Genomic DNA, 22,243 nt, shown 5'->3' with positions numbered 1-22,243 from the left:
GCAAGACGAGCACTTTGTTTACTCCAGCAGCCAGGTAGTTTGAGTGGCCTGGCAAGAGCTGGGTATTTCAGCAGAGATGTCCAGTTGTGATTAAGCACCAATACTCCTCTCCCACAGAGAAGGACGTCACTGCCTGGGTGTTGCTGGGTCTTGGCTATGCTGGGTCACCATGGAAGCAGACAGGGAGGAGATGGATGGCAGATGAAGAGCGTGCCAAGCTCCTCAATATGCTCCTAAAGTGATACTCATACATTACCAGAGAACAACCCTTACACGGACACATACATACTTTGCTCTTTCCTCCTGAAAAGTGAACATACAGTTGAAGTCGGAAGTTTACATACAGTTAGGTTGGATCATTTAAAATGGGTTTTTCTACCACTCCGCAAATTTCTTGTTAACAAACTATAGTTTTGGAAAGTCGGTTAGGACATCTCCTACTCTTTGCTTGACCTCATGGGAAAATCAAAAGAAATCAGCCCAAAAATTGTAGACCTCCACACGTCTGGTTCATCATTGGGAGCAATTTCCAAACGCCTGAAGGTACCACGTTCATCTGTACAAACAATAGTACGCAACTATAAACACCATGTGACTACGCAGTCGTCATACCTTTCAGGAAGGAGACGCGTTCTGTCTCCTAGAGATGAACGTACTTTGGTGCGAAAATCAAGCCCAGAACAACAGCAAAGGACCTTGTGAAGTACTGGAGGAAACGGGTACAAATGTATCTATATCCACAGTAAAACGAGTCCTATGGCGACATAACCTAAAAGGTCACTGCTCCAAACCCGCCATAAAAAAGCCAGACTACGGTTTGCAACTGCACATGGGGACAAAGATTGTACTTTTGGAGAAATGTCCTCTGGTCTGATGAAACAAAAATGGAACTGTTTGGCCATAATGACCATCGTTATGTCTGGAGGAAAAGGGGGAGGCTTGCAAGCCGAAGAACACCAACCCAACCGTGAAGCACAGGGGTGGCAGCATCATGTTGTGGGGGTGCTTTGCTGCAGGAGAGAGTGGTGCACTTCACAAAATAGATGGCATCATGAGGTTGGAAAATTATGTTGATATATTGAAGCAACATCTCAAGTCAGGAAGTTAAAGCTTGGTCGTAAATGGGTCTTCCAAATGGACAACGACCCCAAGCATACTTCAAAGGTTGTGGCAAAATGGCTTAAGGACAACAAAGTCATGGTATTGGAGTGGCCATCACAAAGCCCTGACCTCAATCCTATTGAAAATGTGTGGGTAGAACTGAAAAAACGTGTGCGAGCAAGGAGGCCTACAAACCTGACTCAGTTACACCAGCTCTGTCAGGAGGAATGGGCCAAAATTCACCCAACTTATTGTGGGAAGCTTGTGGAAAGATACCCAAAACATTTGACCCAAGTTAAACAATGTAAAGGTAATGCTACCAAATACTAATTGAGTGTATGTAAACTTCTGACCCACTGGGAATGTGATGAATGAAATAAAATCTGTATTCTCTCTACTATTATTCTAACATTTCACATTCTTAAAATAACTGACCCAAGACAGGGAATTTTTTACAAGGATTAAATGTCAGGAATTGTGAAGAACTGAGTTTAAATGTATTTGGCTAAGGTGTAAACTTCTGAGTCAACTGTATGTGCTGGTCCTACCCTTAGATTTTCTCAATGTACCCTCAAAGACTGATTTCACACCCTATCAATGGCTTCTGATGTTTAGCACAGCATACAAAATACCACGGAGTCAAACATGTCCACAGGAGCTCACCAACATATTCACCCTTATTCAGAGTTGATGGACAGTTGAATTATATGTAAATAAACACAGTGTCTATGTCTAAGACTGAGTGTGGATCTGTCTGGGTTTTTTTTTGTTGCCTTTTTTGCAACTCTAATGCAAGGAGTCTATAGAAGGCTGTTTGGATTAAACATCTGCGCACACACACGTACACCTGCATGTATTTACACTGAACAAAAATATAAATGCAACACGGAACAATTTCAAAGATTATACTGAGTTACAGTTCATATAAAGGAAATCAGCCAATTGAAGTAGGCCCTAATCTATGGATTTCACATGACTGGGAATACAGATATGCATCTGTTGGACACAGATACTATAAAAAAAGGTAGGGGAGGGGATCAGAAATCAGTCAGTATCTGGTGTGACCACCATTTGCCTCATGCAGCGCAACACATTTGCTTCGCATAGAGTTGATCAGGCTGTTGATTGTGGAATGTTTTCCCACTCCTCTTCAATGGCTGTGCAAAGTTGCTGGATATTAGTGGGAACTGGAACATGCTGGAACACGCTGTCGTACATGTTGTACAGTGTACATGCATTCACTGCATGCACATAAGGTACAGTACACAGAGGCTTTGTAAGCAGTGTTTACAATAAAGTATCAAATCAAAATCAAATGTTATTGGTTGCATACACACATTTAGCAGATGTTACTGCTGTTGTAGCGAAATGCTTGTGATCCTAGCTCCAACAGTGCAGTAATATCTAACAATACACACATATCGAAAAAAAAATAATGTATAAATAATTCTAATGCAAACAGATAGAGACGTGGCTACCCACTGACACATACCGAACATTACACACACAGACGCACATGCACACCAACAATTACCAACACTCATTTGGGATGTCGCCGTGCTTTGCCCAGGTGTTGGAGTTTGTCCACAACCCCCTTTGCCGCCACCGTCTTCCCCAACTCAGCATATTGAGAGGTTCTACTGATTACTAGTGAAAGTTGATTGTCAGGTAGGTTAGCTCAGTGATCGACAGCTAGATCAGAACTGTTGTTTAGTGTTAAAAGCTACTTCCTACATGTCTCTTGCTCCATTGTTGCATTTTAGGGATATAGACATCTTACAACGTATGATATCTGGATCACCAAATGTAACTATGCCTTGAACATGCATGTTTAAAAAATCAGAATGAACCTTTGTTTCTTGTTTAATCCGTTCTCCTTATCCAGTGCACGTCTGCCTGTCTAGTGGTTTAAACACCGTTATTATAGCTGGCATCATTCTCTCATCAGAACATTTTAAATGGACTTTGAAACCCTTAAGTGGATCAAACACACACACACACACACACACACTTTGCCCAAACATTTATGCAGATACTCATGTTAAATACTGGTACATGACATAATGTATATCCATTCAGGCATTATTTGTAAAGTACTTCAAGGTCAAGAATTTGAATGCTCTCTGCAATATAAATTCAGCTATCTCAATTTCAGCAAATGCCAGTTTGTTAGACTCACTCAACATGCCTAGATACTGTACAATTATAGGGACGACATTTATAAGACAGCAATGGTATCTGATCCATTTGGTTTGGACAAAGTTATGTATCAGAGTCAATATGCAAATCCGGGGATATGCAACAAGGAAACTGACTGGATTGGAAAGACAGTGATACTTATCCACAGCATGTATCAGTGTGTGTGTGCGTGCGTGCTTTCCTGTTAGACAACTAAACACTTCATATCTCAGTTGGATCTGGACAGGTCTATAATAGGGATTTTAATCTAAATACATATTTGAGCTGAGATTGTGTAGTTAGGAGTGGGAGTTGGAAACAACAGAGCATGAGTAGCTTTGAAGAAAGTGTAGCTGGGCTAAGAATCATGCTGTCCACCACAGCTACAATATTACTGGGAAAATGAAAAGCACGAAAGTCAAGCTAAAGTCAAGCAAAAAATTGTACCCATTGTCTGGGTCAGTATCTGCAGACATATGACCAAATCCAACTAATTTAACATCAGCTGGTACTGGATACTTTGTTTCTAAATTAGTTGGTAACGGAATCAGATAGTCACTGTTTCCAGATCAGCTGGTAATGGATACTCACTGGGTGTTTCTCAATATGCATACTGCCGTGCTATACAACCCTTATGCTCCAAGTGCATTCTCCGAGGACGCTATCTCGAGTACATTCTCCGAGGACGCTATCTCGAGTACATTCTCCGAGGACGCTATCTCGAGTACATTCTCCGAGGACGCTATCTCGAGTACATTCTCCGAGGACGCTATCTCGAGTGCATTCTCCGAGGACGCTATCTCGTGTACATTCTCCGAGGACGCTATCTCGAGTACATTCTCCGAGGACGCTATCTCAAGTACATTCTCCGAGGACGCTATCTCGAGTACATTCTCCGAGGACGCTATCTCGAGTACATTCTCCGAGGACGCTATCTCGAGTACATTCTCCGAGGACGCTATCTCGAGTACATTCTCCGAGGACGCTATCTCGAGTACATTCTCCGAGGACGCTATCTCGAGTACATTCTCCGAGGACGCTATCTCGAGTACATTCTTGTGAGGACAAGAGTGTGGAGAGCGCATAAAACATTTCATTTGTATTACCTCACGCTGCATCTCCCCATTCACTGAACCTTCTTCCAGCCAGGACAATGGCAACAATTGTGATGAAACAAGATATACACAAAGCAGAACATTTACTTCATAACTATCAGCTAGCTATATTTGAATCTTAATAATGTAGTTAACCAGATAGTGTAACAGGCAAAAATGACCTAAAACTAATGTTATCCAAGGTAGATGTAAATTCTACGTGACCATCTTGCTAGCTAAGAGTAGAAGCTAGCCAGTTAGCTCTATTTACGTACTATGGGCTTATGACCTACAGTGGGTATTGTAGGCAAGTAACCATGCCAAAATGAACACAGCATGTATTTATTAACGCATCAAGATAAAATATTGTAGTCAGACAACATATGAGATGTGAATAGGCAACATTTAAATCTGAAGTCAGTGTATTTTCTCTTGCTTCAGCTGAAATAATGGACGCCATTGATTTCAAGAAAATTTGCTGAATTTTTACAAGGTTGCGTCATATTTCTTTGTATACTTTCCGTTGAAGCTTCCATCAATGTATGCTTCAAAATATGTACAGTGGCTTGTGAAAGTATTCACCCCCCATTTTCCTATTTTGTTGCCTTACAACCTGTAATTAAAATTGTTCTGCTGGAAGGTGAACCTCCGTCCCAGTCTCAAATCTCTGGAAGACAAACAGGTTTCCCTCAAGAAGAGAGACATTTCTATGGTGCGTTTCCACCACAATAATAATTTATTTTCACAACAAATTCCAAATGCAAACTTTATAAGTTAATTATGAAGTTCATGCACTTTTTACATACCAAAAGACCAGTAAGCCTATGCTAGTAATTGTTGCATGGTGCCCCATTGCTGGTGAGCTTGCAAAGTAAACAGTTAATAATCAACAACCAATTTTTGGAGGAGCATATTTATTTATTAAGGCAATTATTTATCCTTACAGTTTGACGTTTGCCCTGCCCACAATCCTAAAGCTGTACAGAATATCAGCAATCTGTTCAGCTCACTCGACCTCTGTTGATTGACATTTTGCTGGTCCAATCAGAGGGCAGAGTGTGTGTATCAATAGCCAATCTGTTGCATGTTTTTTCTTTGCAAGGGCAATGTTTCTGTCTCTGGCTGTCTGGAGAGTAATCCACAGACTCTGTGCCACAAAATGAGAGACAAAAGATGGACAGGCTCAAGTCAAAGTCAAGTCCAGAGTCTTGAGGCTACAAATCAACTCTTAACTTATTTTATAAGTCGAGTCTCCAGTCTTCAAATTCTGCCGTATGCAGTGCACACACTTCAATAAAGGTGCTAAACCATGCCTGAAGTTACACATCTAAATATTTCCCAATTAGCCTATCCTACCCTGGAGAATCAAACAGTTTTGGCATGAACCACAATATGGTTTAAATGTGGAGCCTCGAACTCACCTCTTTTTGTCTCTCACAATCTTTGACCAGGAAACACGTCCAACCTGTCTGCAATTATGAAGACAAATAAAGTAAGTCTATGCATTTACATTTCTTTAGCTGAACTTTAGCATTAGGCTAATTCTTAAACATGATCACTTTGTACTTTTATCAAACAAAAGCATGATTGAAACTGGAAGAGTAGTTACCCTAGTGTAGAGCTGCAAACAGCATTTTGGCGCCACAAATGACTCTGCGTGTGCCATCCCAAACTGACTGTAAGTCGCTTTGGATAAAAGCATCTGCTAAATGGCATATATTTTCACAGGTGATTAACAGTTACAATAATCACAATAAGGTGTAGAACCAACATCTTTTCAATCCAGACTTTTAATCAGAGAATTGTTTTCCTTTGTTAGAATTATAAGGCATGATCAGCTCAATGACACATGTTGTTGTAGGCCTAGCATCTGTATGGTTGTAGCCTACCATATGCATCTTATATGTAGGCCTACAATATGTGAGGTAAAGAGTAGAGATCACAGGCAGAAACATAAAAGCTTAGGTAATTGCTTCATTTATACAATCCATGGTAGCACCTGAACACCACATCAACATTTTCACCTTGTGCCCCTTCTTTGACAGAGCTTAGGCCGTATGCCCTGCCTACACTCTCATTGATGCAATGGGAAGGAGGAACACCGCAGAGAGAAGAAAGTGCCTTAGAGAAACCTAAGAGCTAATACTGGTTGATACAGTACAGTAGGTTTTGTCAGTATGGTTTTCCACGTATACTCTCCCATGTTGATACAGCTCTCTTCAGGAATTCCTATAAATTCTGCCTGTGATGTCCACTATGTCAGCAATGCTGTATGTAAAGAACATGGATCAAACCCACAGCTTTTCTCTTTTAAAACCAGAGAGACATGTGGGTACAGGGATCCATTGCAACATGTGACTGTGCCCACGCATTCCCTTTCCTTCCCATCTTCTCTTTTCCCCATCTCTCTCGCTATCTCTCAAATTTAAATTCAATTTATTGGCATGGGAAGTGTTAAACACAGGGGCAAGATCTCAATTCGCTTCCTCTCTCCTCTCCTGATCTCCTTCTCAAAACCCGTTGGATGAGAAAGCCAAAGGTCCCTCTCCTGTGACCTTCTCCAGTTTTGAGAAGAAGTTGAGGAGACAGGAGAGAGGACGCTAGGAGTATGCAATTGAGATCTTCCCAATCCCATATATTGACAAAGCAAACATATAGAAACACAAACAATGAATGATGAGGCAGATATTAATAAGAAAAACAATACTCAATGACATATCGATTGACAGGACAATACAGTAATAATGAATGAGGACAATAATAAAATAATGATAAAGACACAGGTAGCAATGTTATTGCTCTGGTTAGTTGTTCTACTGGTTGTCCCTACGGGTGTGGCAGGAAGCTGCCAATAGGTTTCCATCCAATTGGCAACAGATTTTCATGCAACTATTCTACAATCTGCATAAAGAAAATACACACATTTCCCACCAGTGGTGTGTTTCCACCTAACTGACTAGTTGTGGATAAAAATCGTTGCAAAAATATACTTTTTCAATCAATGTGTTTCCATCACATGTTCAATTCTACCGATAGGTTTTTCAAAAACACTGTTGTGTTAAAGAGCAAATGTGCATACTTTGGTCTTGGCAGATGCATCCTAGCCAACAGCTCACAGATATAGTGGGGGTAGGCCAGGGCCGGCTCTAGCCTTTTGGGGACCTAAAGCCAATTTTGGTTGGGGGCCCCACCTCGCGGCAAAAACATTTAGTTGCCGCCCTCCTGACAGTGGAGAGTTAAAAGTCTACATATTTTGCCATGGGGAATAGAGAACATTTTGCAGTTTTAAGGGCCCAGTGCAGTCAAAAAACTTGATTCTCCTGTGTTTTATATATACACTGAGTTTACCAAACATTAGGATCACCTTCCTAATATTGAGTTGCACCACCCGTTTGACAATATTTGTATTTGTCAAATGGCAGTCAAGCATAAATGATCATTTCACCAGAATAAGACCGTCGATATGTATTGGAAAGGAGCATCGAGCTCACCACTGCACACTTTCCCCACCCTGTGAAGTTCATTGGAACTTACTTAATCAGTAGCCTAATAAACTTCATGGTTTGCGAAGTCGTAGTGGGAGGACCACACACCATATCATCGACTTCAATGATATGACTTCAAGTTTACTTCGATATGGTGGTTATTAAATCAATAATTGCACATAAAGGCGTTCCCATCGCCATTTCTTGCATTACTAATTTTACCGACACAAAAAGATCCCACCATGTCGAACCAAAAAAATTATCTGTCTGCATTTATACAATTTTACCGAAACTTCCTATTTCATCACAGCTGTCATGATTTTTTAAATATATGGCATTACTTTACTCGCATAACAACTGTGGGTGGAAACATTTTTAGTGTGGCACAAAGTTTTTTTTTCTACCATTAGATATTGGATCTCTCTCCCCCTCTACCTACTCCCCTATCAGGGTTTTTCTGGTGTAGCAGGGATATGGCAGGGGGCGTGGCAAGAGCAGCAGTCGGCCCCATCTGCACGGCTGGTTTTAAAGCACATTTCTTGCAATTCTACACATTTTGCAATGGAGCTGAGAGAAAATGTTGCAGTTTTAAAGCTAATTTCCTGCAATTCTATGCATTTTGCCATGGCTAATGCTGTGTTCCTTTGCTCAAACATAATAACAAAATCAATACAGCTAAATTCATTGTTTTTGGAATTTTCAATTCTACCGGGCAACTCTTAGATCCCCCTACATTGTGGGCTTAGAATGGATTTACCTTATGCAGGTGTGCAACAGGCTTTGCAAGCGTGGTTCCGTTGCTTGCGCTGAAAACACTCCCACTTGATGGCTAATCGATTTTCTCATGGAGTTTTCCTTCAACAGGATTTGCAGTACAGTTATCTTAAGTCATCCCTTTAAATACAGTGTACCTTTCATTTGAATTTTGTCAACAGACTCACACAAATACATAGAGAGAATTGGTTCAGAATATTGGGATCAATGAAAGAAAGCCATCTAAATATGTGACTGGTTTCAGGAAACTAGGCATATGTCGCGCATCACTACTTCACAGGAGCGCCATTTGAACATAAACATATTTTTTTTACAAAATGCATTTTTTGGGAGAAATGGCTTCTGGAACATGTGAACCTTCGTGTGCCTTATTAATAACAAATTTGTATGCCATCTGTAAATACAAATAAAATAGTTAAATTACGAGCCTAGTTGGTTTAGCCAAGGACAAAGTTGAGCAACCTTCCCGCTGGCAATGATACACAGCTGTACATTTCAATGAAACATAGTGAAGCCCCAAAATTGCCCTCGTTGGAAGCCAGTGTTTCAGACATAAGGAAGTGAATGGCTGAAAATGTTCTACTTTTAAACTTGTACAAAACAGAGATGCTTGTTCTAGGTCCCAAGATACAAAGAGATCTTCTGTTGAATCTGACAATTAATCTTGATGGTTGTACAGTCGTCTCAAATAAAACTGTGAAGGACCTCGGCATTACTCTGGACCCCGATCTCTCTTTTGACGAACATATCAAGACTGTTTCAAGGATAGCTTTTTTCATCTACGTAACATTGCAAAAATCAGACATTTTCTGGCCAAAAATTATGCATAAAAATGTATCCATGCTTTTGTCACTTCTAGGTTATACTACTGCAATGCTCTACTTTCCGGCTACCCAGATAAAGCACGAAATACAATTTAGTTAGTGCTAAACAAGACTGCTAGAATCTAGACTAGAACCAAAAAAATGTATCATACACCAGTGCTAGCCTCTACACTGGCTTCCTGTTAAGGCAAGGGCTGATTTCAAGGTTTTACTACTAACCTACAAAGCATTACATGGGCTTGCTCCTACCTATCTTTCCGATTTGGTCTTGCCGTACATACCTACATGTACGCTACGCTACGGTCACAAGACGCAGGGCTCCTTATTGTCCCTAGAATTTCTAAGCAAACAGCTGGGCTTTCTCCTATAGAGCTCCATTTTTATGGAATGGTCTGCCTACCCATGTGAGAGACGCAGACTCGGTCTCGACCTTTGTCTTTATTGAAGACTCATCTCTTCAGTGGGTCATATGATTGAGTGTAGTCTGGCCAAGGTGTGTGAAGGTGAATGGAAAGGCACTGGAGCGACAAACTGCCCTTGCTGTCTCTGCCTGGCCGGTTCCCCTCTCTCCACTGGGATTCTCTGCCTCTAACCCTATTACAGGGGCTGAGTCACTGGCTTACTGGTGCTCTTCCATGCCGTCCCTAGGAGGGGTGCATCACTTGAGTGGGTTGAGTCACTGACGTGGTATTGGACTTGTTCGGGTTTTCACCCTCTCGGGTTCGTGCCGTGGGGGAGATATCCGTGGGCTATACTCAGCCTTGTCTCAGGGTAGTAAGTTGGTAGTTTGAAGATGTCTCTCTTGTGGTGTTGGGGCTGTGCTTTGGCAAAGTGGGTGGGGTTATATCCTGCCTGGTTGGCCCTGTCCAGGGGTATCTTCAGACAGGGCAACAGTGTCTCCAGACCCTTCCTGTCTCAACCTCCAGTATTTATGCTGCAATAGTTTGTGTCGGGTGTCTAGGGTCAGTCTGTTATATCTGGAGTATTTTTCCTGTCTTATCCAGTGTCCTGAGAATGGAAGTATGCTTCCTCTAACTCTCTCTCTCTCTCTCTTTTCTGCCTTAGGACCTGAGCCCTAAGAGATAATATTACTAAGGTAATATTATTCATATCTCAATCTAGAGTGCTAGAGAGCGTTGTCAGATTGTCCGTTAGTAAACTCAATCTGGCAACGCTCTGGATTTACAAATGCCCAGAGTGCACTCTGGCAATCCAGATTGAATTTACGAACACACCCGAAATCGTTAAATGTCTAGCTGGTCATTTGTTATGCTAACAAGCTAGCAAGAGGTTGCATAGCAACAGCATCAACTTCTGTTAGACAGGCGAAGCGCTAGTACACTCAACTGAAATGATACCGTTCGTTTACAGTATACTAAATTTAACTATGTAGTATATACTCATTAAGTATGTAGTATACAGTATGTTAGTATGGGTATTTGAACTAGAGGTCGACCGATTATGGTTTTTCAACGCCGATTATTGGAGGACCAAAAAAAACTGATACCGATTAATCGGACAATTTTTTAACATTTATTTGTAATAATGACAATTACAACAATACTGAATTAACACTTATTTTAACTTAATATAATACATCAATAAAATCAATTTAGCCTCAAATAAATCCTCAAATAAATTATTGCTTTAAATAATGCAAAGTGTTGGAAAAGAAAGTAAAAGTGCAATATGTGCCATGTAAAAAAGCTAACGTTTAAGTTCCTTGCTCAGAACATGAGAACATATGAAAGCTATTGGTTCCTTTTAACATGAGTCTTCAATATTCCCAGGTAAGACGTTTTAGGTTGTAGTTATTATAGGAATTATAGAGCTATTTCTCTCTATACCATTTGTATTTCATATACCTTTGACTATTGGATGTTCTTATAGGCACTTTAGTATTGCCAATGAAACAGTATAGCTTCCGTCCCTCTCCTCGCCCCTACCTGGGCTCGAACCAGGAACACATCGACAACAGCCACCCTCGAGGGCAGCATTACCCATGCAGAGCAAGGGGAACAACTACTCCAAGTCTCAGAGCGAGTGATGTTTGAAACGCTATTAGCGCGCACCCCGCTAACTAACTAGCCATTTCACATCGGTTACACCAGCCTAATCTCGAGAGTTGATAGGCTTGAAGTCATAAACAGCTCAATGCTTGAAGCATTGCGAAGAGCTGCTGGCAAATGCACAAAAGTGCTGTTTGAATGAATGCTAACGAGCCTGCTGGTGCCTACCATCGCTCAGTCAGACTGCTCTATCAAATCATAGACTTAATTATAACATAATAACACACATAAATACGAGCCTTTGGTCATTAAAATGGTAGAATACGGAAACTATCATTTAGAAAACAAAACGTTTATTCTTTCAGTGAAATACGGAATCGTTCCGTATTTTATCTAACGGATGGCATCCTTAAGTCTAAATATTGCTGTTACATTTTACAACCTTCAAAGTTATGTCATAATTATGTACAATTCTGGCAAATTAATTACAGCCTTTGTTAGGAATAAATGGACTTCACACAGTTCGCAATGAGCCAGTCGGCCCAAACTGCTGCATATACCCTGACTGTTTGCACGGAACGCAAGAGAAATTACACAATTTCCATAGTTATAAGAAATTAATGTTACAGGCAATATTAACTAAATATGCAGGTTTAAAAATATATACTTGTGTATTGATTTTAAAGAAAGGCATTGATGTTTATGGTTAGGTACATTGGTGCAATGACCGTGCTTTTTTCACAAATGAGCTTGTTAAATCATCACCCGTTTGTCGAAGTAGGCTGTGATTCAATGAGAAATTAACAGGCACTGCATCGATTATATGCAACGCAGGACACGCTAGATAAACTAGTAATATCATCAACCATGTGTAGTTAACTAGTGATTATGTTAAGATTGATTGTTTTTTTTATAGGATAAGTTTAATGCTAGCTAGCAACTTACCTTGGCTTCTTGCTGCCCTTGCGTAACAGGTAGTCAGCCTGCCACGCAGGCTTCTCGTGGAGTGCAATGTAAGGCAGGTGGTTAGAGCGATGGACTAGTAAGGTAAAAATCTGTCGTTCTACCCCTGAACAAGGCAGTTAACCCACCGTTCCTAGGCCGTCATTGAAAATAAGAATGTGTTCTTAACTGACTTGCCTAGTTAAATAAAGGTGTTAAAAAATAATAATAAAAAAAATGTAATTGGCAAATCGGTGTCCAAAAATACAGATTACCGATTGTTATGAAAACTTGAAATCGGCCCTAATTAATCGGCCATTCCGATTAATCGGTCAACCTCTAGTTTGAACACAGCTTGTGTCAGTAGTATTTTCTCCCTGTCAACAGTATGCACTCTGACATGTTGACATTGACACACAACACACACGATCGCGAACAGAGGAAAGTCAAAATGGTCTGTAATAAAGTTTTCATAGGAAAAACGTCTACCTGTTTTGTCAATCTTTCTTCACTCTCCCCCCATGCGTACATACACATTCTTACATCTAATATCCACCTTAGGTGGGTATGTAGCATAACACATGTGTAACCTGTAAAAGAGAACGAGGGAGAAGAGAGGTTCTGACTAGAGGGAGTACAGCTACGACCGGAAGGGACTTTTTTGTAGCAGGTTAGGAACATTTACGCAGCAGGTTAGGATTATTAACGTGGCAGGTTAGGAGATTTAGGTTAAGATTAGGAAAAGGGTTAGCTAAAATGCTCTCCTAACCTGCTACGAAAGCAACTTCCTTTCGTAGCTGTACTCACAACTGAGAAGAGAGACATCCATCAAGGAGAGGGAGGACATGAAAGGTGAAAGTACAAAGACAGCACAAATTAAAGAGACATCATCTCTGCATTCCTCTCTCCATCTGGAATAGCACAGAGGGATCATCCAGAATGTCCTTATTCTACTTGTTTGTGACATGGAGAGAGAGAAAGGTTGCTATTTTATTAAGCAGTAAAATGTACCAATACTAGCTGTTTATGGTTTTTGTAGGTACCTGATTCCAATGCTGCCTCTACAGTACAGAGAATGAAAATAATTAATTGCAGGTAGGCATGTAGACTATATGTGACAAAACCACTAGAATACTTTTTCTGGGAACATCAAACTCTTCTTCAAACTCCACATTACATCACATCCTTTCTTGGGCCTTTGATCAAGGAGTAAAGGCCATTGACTGTTTCCCATTGTACTCTGTTCTGGGAAGTGCTTCAGATCCATATTACCTGGGAGTCGGCATCCTCCTCTATGTGATCATTTTTTGTATGTTAATGCTAAAGGCACATTTCCATTCAGAATACATTTGTATTCTATATATTATATTCTCTCTAAGCACCCTCTCCAAGCCCTGTCCTAAGTACCCTCTTCCAGCCCTGCCCTACTCCCTCCCCAATGCCCTCCGGATGGGGAACAGGTATCAGGCCCTTAAACCTCCTGGACCCATAAGTAATAACAGAGGAGGATGACATCATGCCTCCAGATTATGGCTTTGGTGAAGGATGATTTACAGCAAGACACACCTTGCTCAGAACATCTGCAATGCAACTGGGAGCACCACACGCCCTCTCTTCCCCCTATCCACCATGGAGTAAGGAGTCTTTCTAAAATTATCTGCCGAAATTGTTGCAACCCCTATTACTAGCCTGTTCAACCTCTCTTTCTGAGATTCCCAAAGATTGGAAAGCTGCCGCGGTCATCCCCCTCTTCAAAGGGGGTGACACTCTAGACCCAAACTGCTACAGACCTATATCTATCCTACCCTGTCTTTCTAAGGTCTTCGAAAGCCAAGTTAACAAACAGATCACTGACCATTTCGAATCCCACCATACCTTCTCCGCTATGCAATCTGGTTTCAGAGTTGGTCATGGTTGTACCTCAGCCACGATCAAGGTTCTACACAACATCATAACCGCCATCGATAAGAGACATTACTGTGCAGCCGTATTCATCGACCTGGCCAAGGCTTTCGACTCTGTCAATCACAACATTCTCGACAGCCTTGGTTTCTCAAATGATTGCCTCGCCTGGTTTACCAACTACTTCTCTGATAGAGTTCAGTGTGTCAAATCGGAGGGCCTGTTGTCCGGATCTCTGACAGTCTCTATGTGTGTGCCACAAGGTTCAATTCTCGGGCCGACTCTCTTTTCTGTGTACATCAATGATGTTGCTCTTGCTGCTGGTGATTCTCTGATCCACCTCTACGCAGACGACACCATTCTGTATACTTCTGGCCCCTCCTTGGACACTGTGTTAACTAACCTCCAGACGAGCTTCAATGCCATACAACTCTCCTTCCGTGGCCTCCAACTGCTCTTAAACGCAAGTAAAACTAAATGCATGCTATTCAATCGATCACTGCCCGCACCTACTCGCCCGTCCATCATCACTACTCTGGACGGCACTGACTTAGATTACGTGGACAACTACAAATACCTGAGTGTCTGGTTAGACTGTAAACTCTCCTAGACTCACATTAAGCATCTCCAATCCAAAATGAAATCTAGGATCGGCTTCCTATATCGCAACAAAGCATCCTTCACTCACGCTGCCAAACATACCCTCGTAAAACTGACCATCCTACCGATCCATGACTTTGGTGATGTCATCTATAAAATAGCCTCCAACACTCTACTACAAACTGGATGCAGTCTATCACAGTGCCATCCGTTTTGTCACCAAAGCCCCATACACTACCCACCATTGCGACCTGTATGATCTCGTTGGTTGGCCCTCGCTTCATACACGTCGCCAAACCCACTGGCTACAGGTTATCTACAAGTCTCTGCTAGGTAAAGCCCCACCTTATCTCAGCTCACTGGTCACCATAGCAGCACCCACTCGTAGCATGCACTCCAGCAGGTATATCTCACTGGTCACCCCCAAAGCCAATTCCTCCTTTGGTCATCTTTCCTTCCAGTTCTATGCTGCCCATGACTGGAACAAATTGCAAAAATCTCTGAAGCTGGAGACTCACATCTCCCTCACTAGCTTTAAGCACCAGCTGTCAGAGCAGCTCACAGATCACTGCACCTGTACATAGCCCATCTGTAAACAGCCCATCTATCTACCTACCTCATCCCCATACTGGTATTTATGTATTTATTTATTTTGCTCCTATGCACCCCAGTATCTCAACCTGCACATTCATCTTCTGCCGATCTACCATTCCAGTGTTTAATTGCTATATTGTAATTACTTCGCCACCATGGCCTATTTATTTCCTTAACTTACCTAATTTACACTCACTGTATATAGACTTTTTGTTTCCTTTTGTTCTACTGTATTATTGACTGTATGTTTTGTTTATTCCATGTGTAACTCTGTGTTGTTATATGTGTCGAATTGCTACGCTTTATCTTGGCCAGGTCGCAGTTGCAAATGAGAACTTGTTCTCAACTAGCCTACCTGGTTAAATAACGGTGAAATAAAAAATAAAATAAAAAAGTTGGCCGCAGGTTGTAAAACGAATCAAAATGCACACATACACACGCACACATACACACACACACATACACACACACACACACACACACACACAAATAACTAGCTTTTGGCATGGCACAGACTGGTAAGACGCTTCAGGAGGGCGGTCTTGTGTGCTAGCACGGCAGAGATCCCGAGTTTGCGTCAGATATTGGCCAAATCGGGAGGAAATGGTACTCATTAAGCAAGCAGCGTGATGTGGCCTTTATACACACAGTTTCTGTATTCTGTTGCCTCTCTTTCATTCCTTCTAACATTCTCTTTCTTGTCCTGCCTGATCTATCCTCCTGTCTTCATACATCCAAGGTGAGAGGATGTTGGTAAAAATATGTCCCCTTGCATTGCTCTATTCTTGTCCTAGTAGTACACAATGTACTGGCACATCAAGTTGACCATCGGATAAGAACATTTAATTGACTAAATGGTCAGGAATGCTAAACCACTAAGCCAGGCCATGTATTATACACAGGTCTATGACACATTTTCCCCATCTTCCATAACATTTTTTACACTCGGTTCTCTCTTCATTCCCCCCCAGTCTGGCCCTTTTCCTGTGGCATTTAAGAAGAAAGAGGAAGAGGAACATGCAGACAATAACAACAACAGTTATGCTAATCAGGCAGTGGGAGACAGCCTGGCTCTTGGGTAATTACTTAATAATTGTCTGGTCAAAGTAAAATAATAGAATGTTTATGCATCCCATCTTGTCCTGGTTGTGTAAATGCAGAATGGTTGAAATGGTTCCTCTTTGTTTATCACACGTGTAATAATAATACAGTGTAGTGTGTGTGTGTTGGTCATTCTTTGTAATCCTAGCTTTTTACTATGGATTCATCTCTTTTATTGATTGTAATTCACTGGAGGGAGTAACTATGCAATTAAAAGCCTGACTTGGGTCATGAGAAAGTGACTGTATGACTGGTATAGGGAGTACTAGCATTTAGGAAGGCAGAGGGGCATAACAACCACAGCATACCCAGTCAGTCCCCTTGTTTCTGTCTCCTCCAACCAGACTAACTTCCTGCAATTTTACACATTTTGCCAAGGGGCAAAGAGAACACTGTGCAGTTTTATAGATAATCTCATGCTATTCTACACATTTTTCCATGAGGCTAAGAGAAAATGTTGCTGTTTTATAGCTAATTTCCTGCAATTCTACCAGTGGAGGCTCCTCAGAGGAGGAAGGGGAGGACCATCCTCCTCAGCGAATTTCTTATACATTTAAATAGTCAAACATTAAAAAGGACATCCTTGTTAGATAAAACTATACTAAATATATTCACGTCACCAAATTATTGATTAAAACACACTGTTTTGCAATGAAGATCTACAGTAGCCTCAGCAGCACTCTGTAGGGTAGCACAATGGTGTAGCTGGAGGACAGCTAGCATCTGTCCTCATCTGGGTAGATAGACTTCAACAGAAAACCTAGGAGGCTCATGACTCCCACCCCCTTCCATAGACTTACACAGTAATTATGACAACTTTGGGAGGACGTCCTCCAACCTATCGTTGCTCTTGTGGCATGAATTGACATGTTGTCCACCCAATCAAAGGATCATAGAATGAATCTAGTACTGAAAGCATTAGCTACAGCTAGCACTGCAGTGCATACAAAGTGGTGAGTAGTTGACATAGAGAGAGAAAAACAATAGTTGAACCATTTTGAACAAATCAATTTAATCCAAAATTAAAGATAAGCGAGAGAGAGAGACAGAGAGAGAGATTTGTTTACGTTCATTTAGGTAGCGAATGCAGCTAGCTAGTATAGCTTACCGGCTCAAACAGAGAGGGATGTTATGAGCCTAACGAGTGGCACAGCGGTCTAAGGCACTGCATCGTGCTAGCCGCGACCTGGAGACCAATGAGGCGACGCACAATTGGCCCAGGGTCGTCTGGGTTAGGGGATGGTTTGTCCGGCCGGGTTATACTTGTCCCATTGCGCTCTAGCAACTCCTGTGGCGGGCTGGGCGCAATGCACGCGGACATGGTTGCCAGGTGTACAGTGTTTCCTCTGACACATTGGTGCGACTGGCTACCGGGTTAAGCGAGCATTGTGTCAAGAAGCAGTGCAGAGAGGGATGTTACATTAGCTAGCTAGCTATGGCTATCCAATACTGGAACTCTTCCAAGTTAAGCTTTTGGTTTTGTTAATTTATTGCCATCAGGGCAAGCCGGTGTATCTGCTAAACTGCTTTCTGACGGCACACTTTACCGCATGATTGTAGCGGGTTTACTAACGCGTTAGTTCTAGTAGCTATGCTGACTATGACGTGACAAAGATGTATGCTGTGTGTGGCGGTTAGCAGCCATGATTTGAAGCTAAAGCTTGAAAAGTTTATTCACTTGGTCACAGACAGCTGACGTGTTGTCCACAAGAGTGAGAGAAGGAGATTGCGTAGATATTTGCGAGAAATAATTATATATACAATGAGCATGTGATCATGCTGTTTTTATGTGGCTGCTATGAAAGTGAACTGTGTTTGCGTATGACTCATTCCGCTGATTCTGTTGAAAAACGTTTCTAAAACGTTTCTAAAACAAACAGGGATAATTATACCTGCATTTTACCAATAGAAACTCTAATTTGCAACTGTTGAACTAATGATTACATCCTAGATAAGCTAGATGCAGGCAATAATGTGTATTGAATGTGTCACTGTCTGTCACCTTGATTACTCAAAATTCTCTCGACCTGTGCGCCAACGTTATAAACTTTCATAGCAACCTCATGATGGGTACAGGGAAAATGTGACTATCATGTAGTAGCCTAAACCTATTGATGTTACATTGAGTTGGATGAACTGAATATGAATGACAGTCATCCAATGTGCTGTAATAGAAATAAGGCCATGCTCATAAAAAAAAAAAAAAAATCCTCACTCATCTTAAATGGCACCGACCACCACTGTATTCTACACATTTTGCCATGGAGCAGAGAGAAACATGTGCAGTTTCATAGCTCATCTCATACTTTTCTACACATTTTGCCATGGAGCAGAGAGAAACATGTGCAGTTTCATAGCTCATCTCATACTTTTCTACAGTTTGTCATGAGGCTGAGAGAAAAGTTAGCATTTTTAAAGTTAATTAAAGCTCAAATATACACTGAGTATACAAAACATTAAGAACACCTGCTTTTTCCTTATTGATGTCACTTGTTAAATACACTTCAATCAGTGTAGAACAGATGAAGGGGAGGAGACAGGCTAAAGAAGGATTTTTAAGCCTTGAGACTATTGAGACATGGATTGTGTATGTGTGCCATTCAGAGGGTGAATAGGCAAGACAAAAGATTTAACCTCTTAAGGATTTGCGGCATATTTTCAAATGTTCGCGTAAAATGCCATAACCAACTCTAACTGCCTGTAATTCAGGCCCTGAAGCAAGGATATTCATATTCTTGGTACCATTTGAAAGGAAACACTTTGAAGTTTGTGGAAATGTGGAAGGAATGTAGGAGAATATAACACAATAGATCTGGTAAAAGATAATACAAAGAAAAATGCAACTCAATATTCAGAATGTGTTCCTAATGTTTGGTATACTCAGTGTATAAAGATTAGCTGGCTACTCATTAGCATGTAGGCTTGTGCTTGAGAGAGTGTTCATTTTCTACAATGCCCACTACCAGAAGTTGGTCATTATTAGTGGATGTGCATGGTTCTGATCTTTTTTTTTTTTTTTACAAAAAGGGAATTTCATAGACAGAATTGAAAGCCAGATCAATGATTATTGCAACAACAAAAAAACAGGTTAAACTATTTTGATAAAATAACTAAAATATGAATGCGTTTTATGGTTGCGGAAAGCTTACATTTTGCCAGGATATAATTTCACAAGCCCTGAATTAATTATATGTATTCCTGACTGTTTTAAATGCAGTGAATTGAACTTTAATTGTGCAACAAAGCTTATTTAGAGAAAACTTATAGATCGTGAATTGCCCATAAATTAGAAAAAAATCTAGATATGATTTTTAGTACATATCGCCCAGCCCTAGTTGTCTGTGATAAAGGCACTGGATTATGAGCTGTCTTGTTTGCTAAATGAACAAAGGAAGTAGGCAGTGGCATGGTGCATATACCCATAGAAGCACAGTGACATATGCCTCAATTCAATCATATTTGTGGCTTAATGCAGGTGGGCTTTCAGTTATTTTTGGCAACCCATCCCATGAGAGAAAATGTCATTCTATTTAATCTGTTCTGTTATATTTAATCAAATCTGACTAACCCAGTGCACTGCTCGCTATGCATTCTATCTGATGGTGTTTGCATATTTATATAAAAAGACAAATGATATAAAAAGACAAATAATGTCTAGTTTGGAACACTGACAAGTAACGAACATTACAAATCTGATTGGTGGGCCTGGCTCCCCAGTGGGTGCGGTGGGGCCACCCACCCGCACCACCCACCTGTGCCTATGCTCCTGCCTCCAACCACAACCTAAAGCAGCAGCCTTAGTAGAACATGCAGAGTCCAGTCCTGAACTGGAATGTGTTTTTATGACTGTGGTATGGTTATGGTTTTAATTCATTTGACTGCTTCAAGAAAGTCAGACATGTACATCTGCACAGCACAGTTTCCCCCTTCTTGCTGGCACACATGCACCCACACACATGCATGCTCACAAACACCCCTCCCCTGACTGATGTGCATAAATATGCACATGTCTGTCAAGCACTACTCTGACCCATGTCAACCCATCTCAAACATACTTAGCACTTGTAAGAGTACACCTTCCACATCCTTACTGCATGGTCATAAAAACAATCCAAATCAAAACAATTATCTGTGTGTCTGACAGATAAGACAGGCAGGTAGTGATCTCATGTTTTATCATATTCTTCCTCCCATCCTCCAATCTATATGAACTTTTTTCTTCCCTTCCAAACAAGCTATGCTGGGCCTTATCTCTTCTTTTCTGGTTTAAATGTATCTTCACTTCCTTCAGCATAGTGTCATCCCATATGCCTAGTGCAAAACTCTGACTCTAAGACATAAATATCAATAGGAAAACAATCTCTGAGTCTGGGTTAGCCTATACCGTTGAGCTATAATAAGAGGCTTATATTTAGGCTTATCAGGTTCTTACCTGATAAAGGTATAGCTGCAAATATTTCATGAACGCACGAGGTCTTCGCGCCATTGGCTGCTGCTGACATGGGCGGGTAGAGCTTGCAATCCCAGGTCGGGACTTGGAGGGAGAGAGAGAAAATGAGACTGAAAAAAATAAAAGGAAAACGAGGGAACTCTCCTTCAGGCAACCGAACAAGTCTGGACTTACAGTACTGCAGCTTCTGCCCAACCTGAGCCAACGAGTCTGCCTGTGTTACAGTTAAATTATACACGACTTTGATCATCGCTTCGCGGGACCACGATACTCTTCATAAACGTTATGCAGCAGAGGCGGCTATCTGACAAGGGACTGGAGTGATAGAGTAAATATACAGTTTGCTTATTAATTGAATAACTCTCAGTATTTTGGAGACAGAACAGGGAGCCACTGGTGGATTATTATGCTACAAGTGGAAAGGTGAGTTAGGACTTGAACCGTTGTCAGGTGAGGTCGTGGCCGTCCGTTGTGAGCTGGGATGCTCTGCAGAGTGCAGGCGGTTAGGTCTACGCGTCCAGCTTCACGGGGGATTTGCTCCATGTCACTGATAAAGGAAACGATGATTTATTGGTCCAATTAAGGAGGAATTGCCGAAATGTTAGTGTAGTTGCCAAAAGGTGCCTCTCAGGCGCAAAGTTGTGGAGTCTTGACCATCCATTTTTGTTTTAAAAGTTGCTCAAATAGTTTGTATTAATCAATTTGATTATAAAGTGTGATTGCTGACGATTTAATTTAATCGTAACTGGGCTAAATGGGTTGTCAGTGTGGAGTCCAGACAGCTAGCGGCCTAGGACCACATTAAAGCTGGTCACACATGACCATCAGCGCATCCTTAATAGCCGCTAAAATGTTGTCGTCACTAGTTACCCATAGATATTAAAACTAGTAGATAGTGATAGCGTTGATGTCGTTGATATTCCTATAGAAAACTTCCAATCAATGACCGTACAGTATGAAGGCAGAAACTGATTATAGAAATCCCATGCTTGTAGGCGATGTTGTCTAACTAAGGTCATGCGCAGAAACACCTCTAATAGTCTTTTTGCACCGAACTGCGCATGTTTAGGCCGTCAAATCAAAGGCAAGCCTTCATTATAAAGTTGATTTTGACTAAAATTATAACTTGTCAGTTTGTCACTTTCACAAGGTTGGAGTAATAACATATTCAACTACTATCTAGGTCGTG

At 41.2% G+C, this 22,243-nt stretch overlaps 1 protein-coding gene across 1 annotated transcript in view; it reads left to right on the top strand.

The window, feature by feature from the left end:
- The first annotated feature begins 21,316 nt into the window (after nt 1-21,316).
- The window catches only part of LOC139412634 (collagen alpha-1(VII) chain-like), a 115,595-nt gene continuing 114,668 nt past the window's right edge, over nt 21,317-22,243 (top strand). Inside the window, exon 1 of the mRNA XM_071159319.1 lies at nt 21,317-21,382. The gene's annotated coding sequence lies outside the window, so the exon portion shown is untranslated. The remainder of the gene's footprint in view (nt 21,383-22,243) is intronic.

The sequence above is a fragment of the Oncorhynchus clarkii genome, chromosome 7 (genome assembly GCF_045791955.1).
Source record: "Oncorhynchus clarkii lewisi isolate Uvic-CL-2024 chromosome 7, UVic_Ocla_1.0, whole genome shotgun sequence".
Classification (NCBI taxonomy): Eukaryota; Metazoa; Chordata; class Actinopteri; order Salmoniformes; family Salmonidae; genus Oncorhynchus; species Oncorhynchus clarkii.
This window is presented reverse-complemented; position numbering and strand designations above follow the sequence as displayed.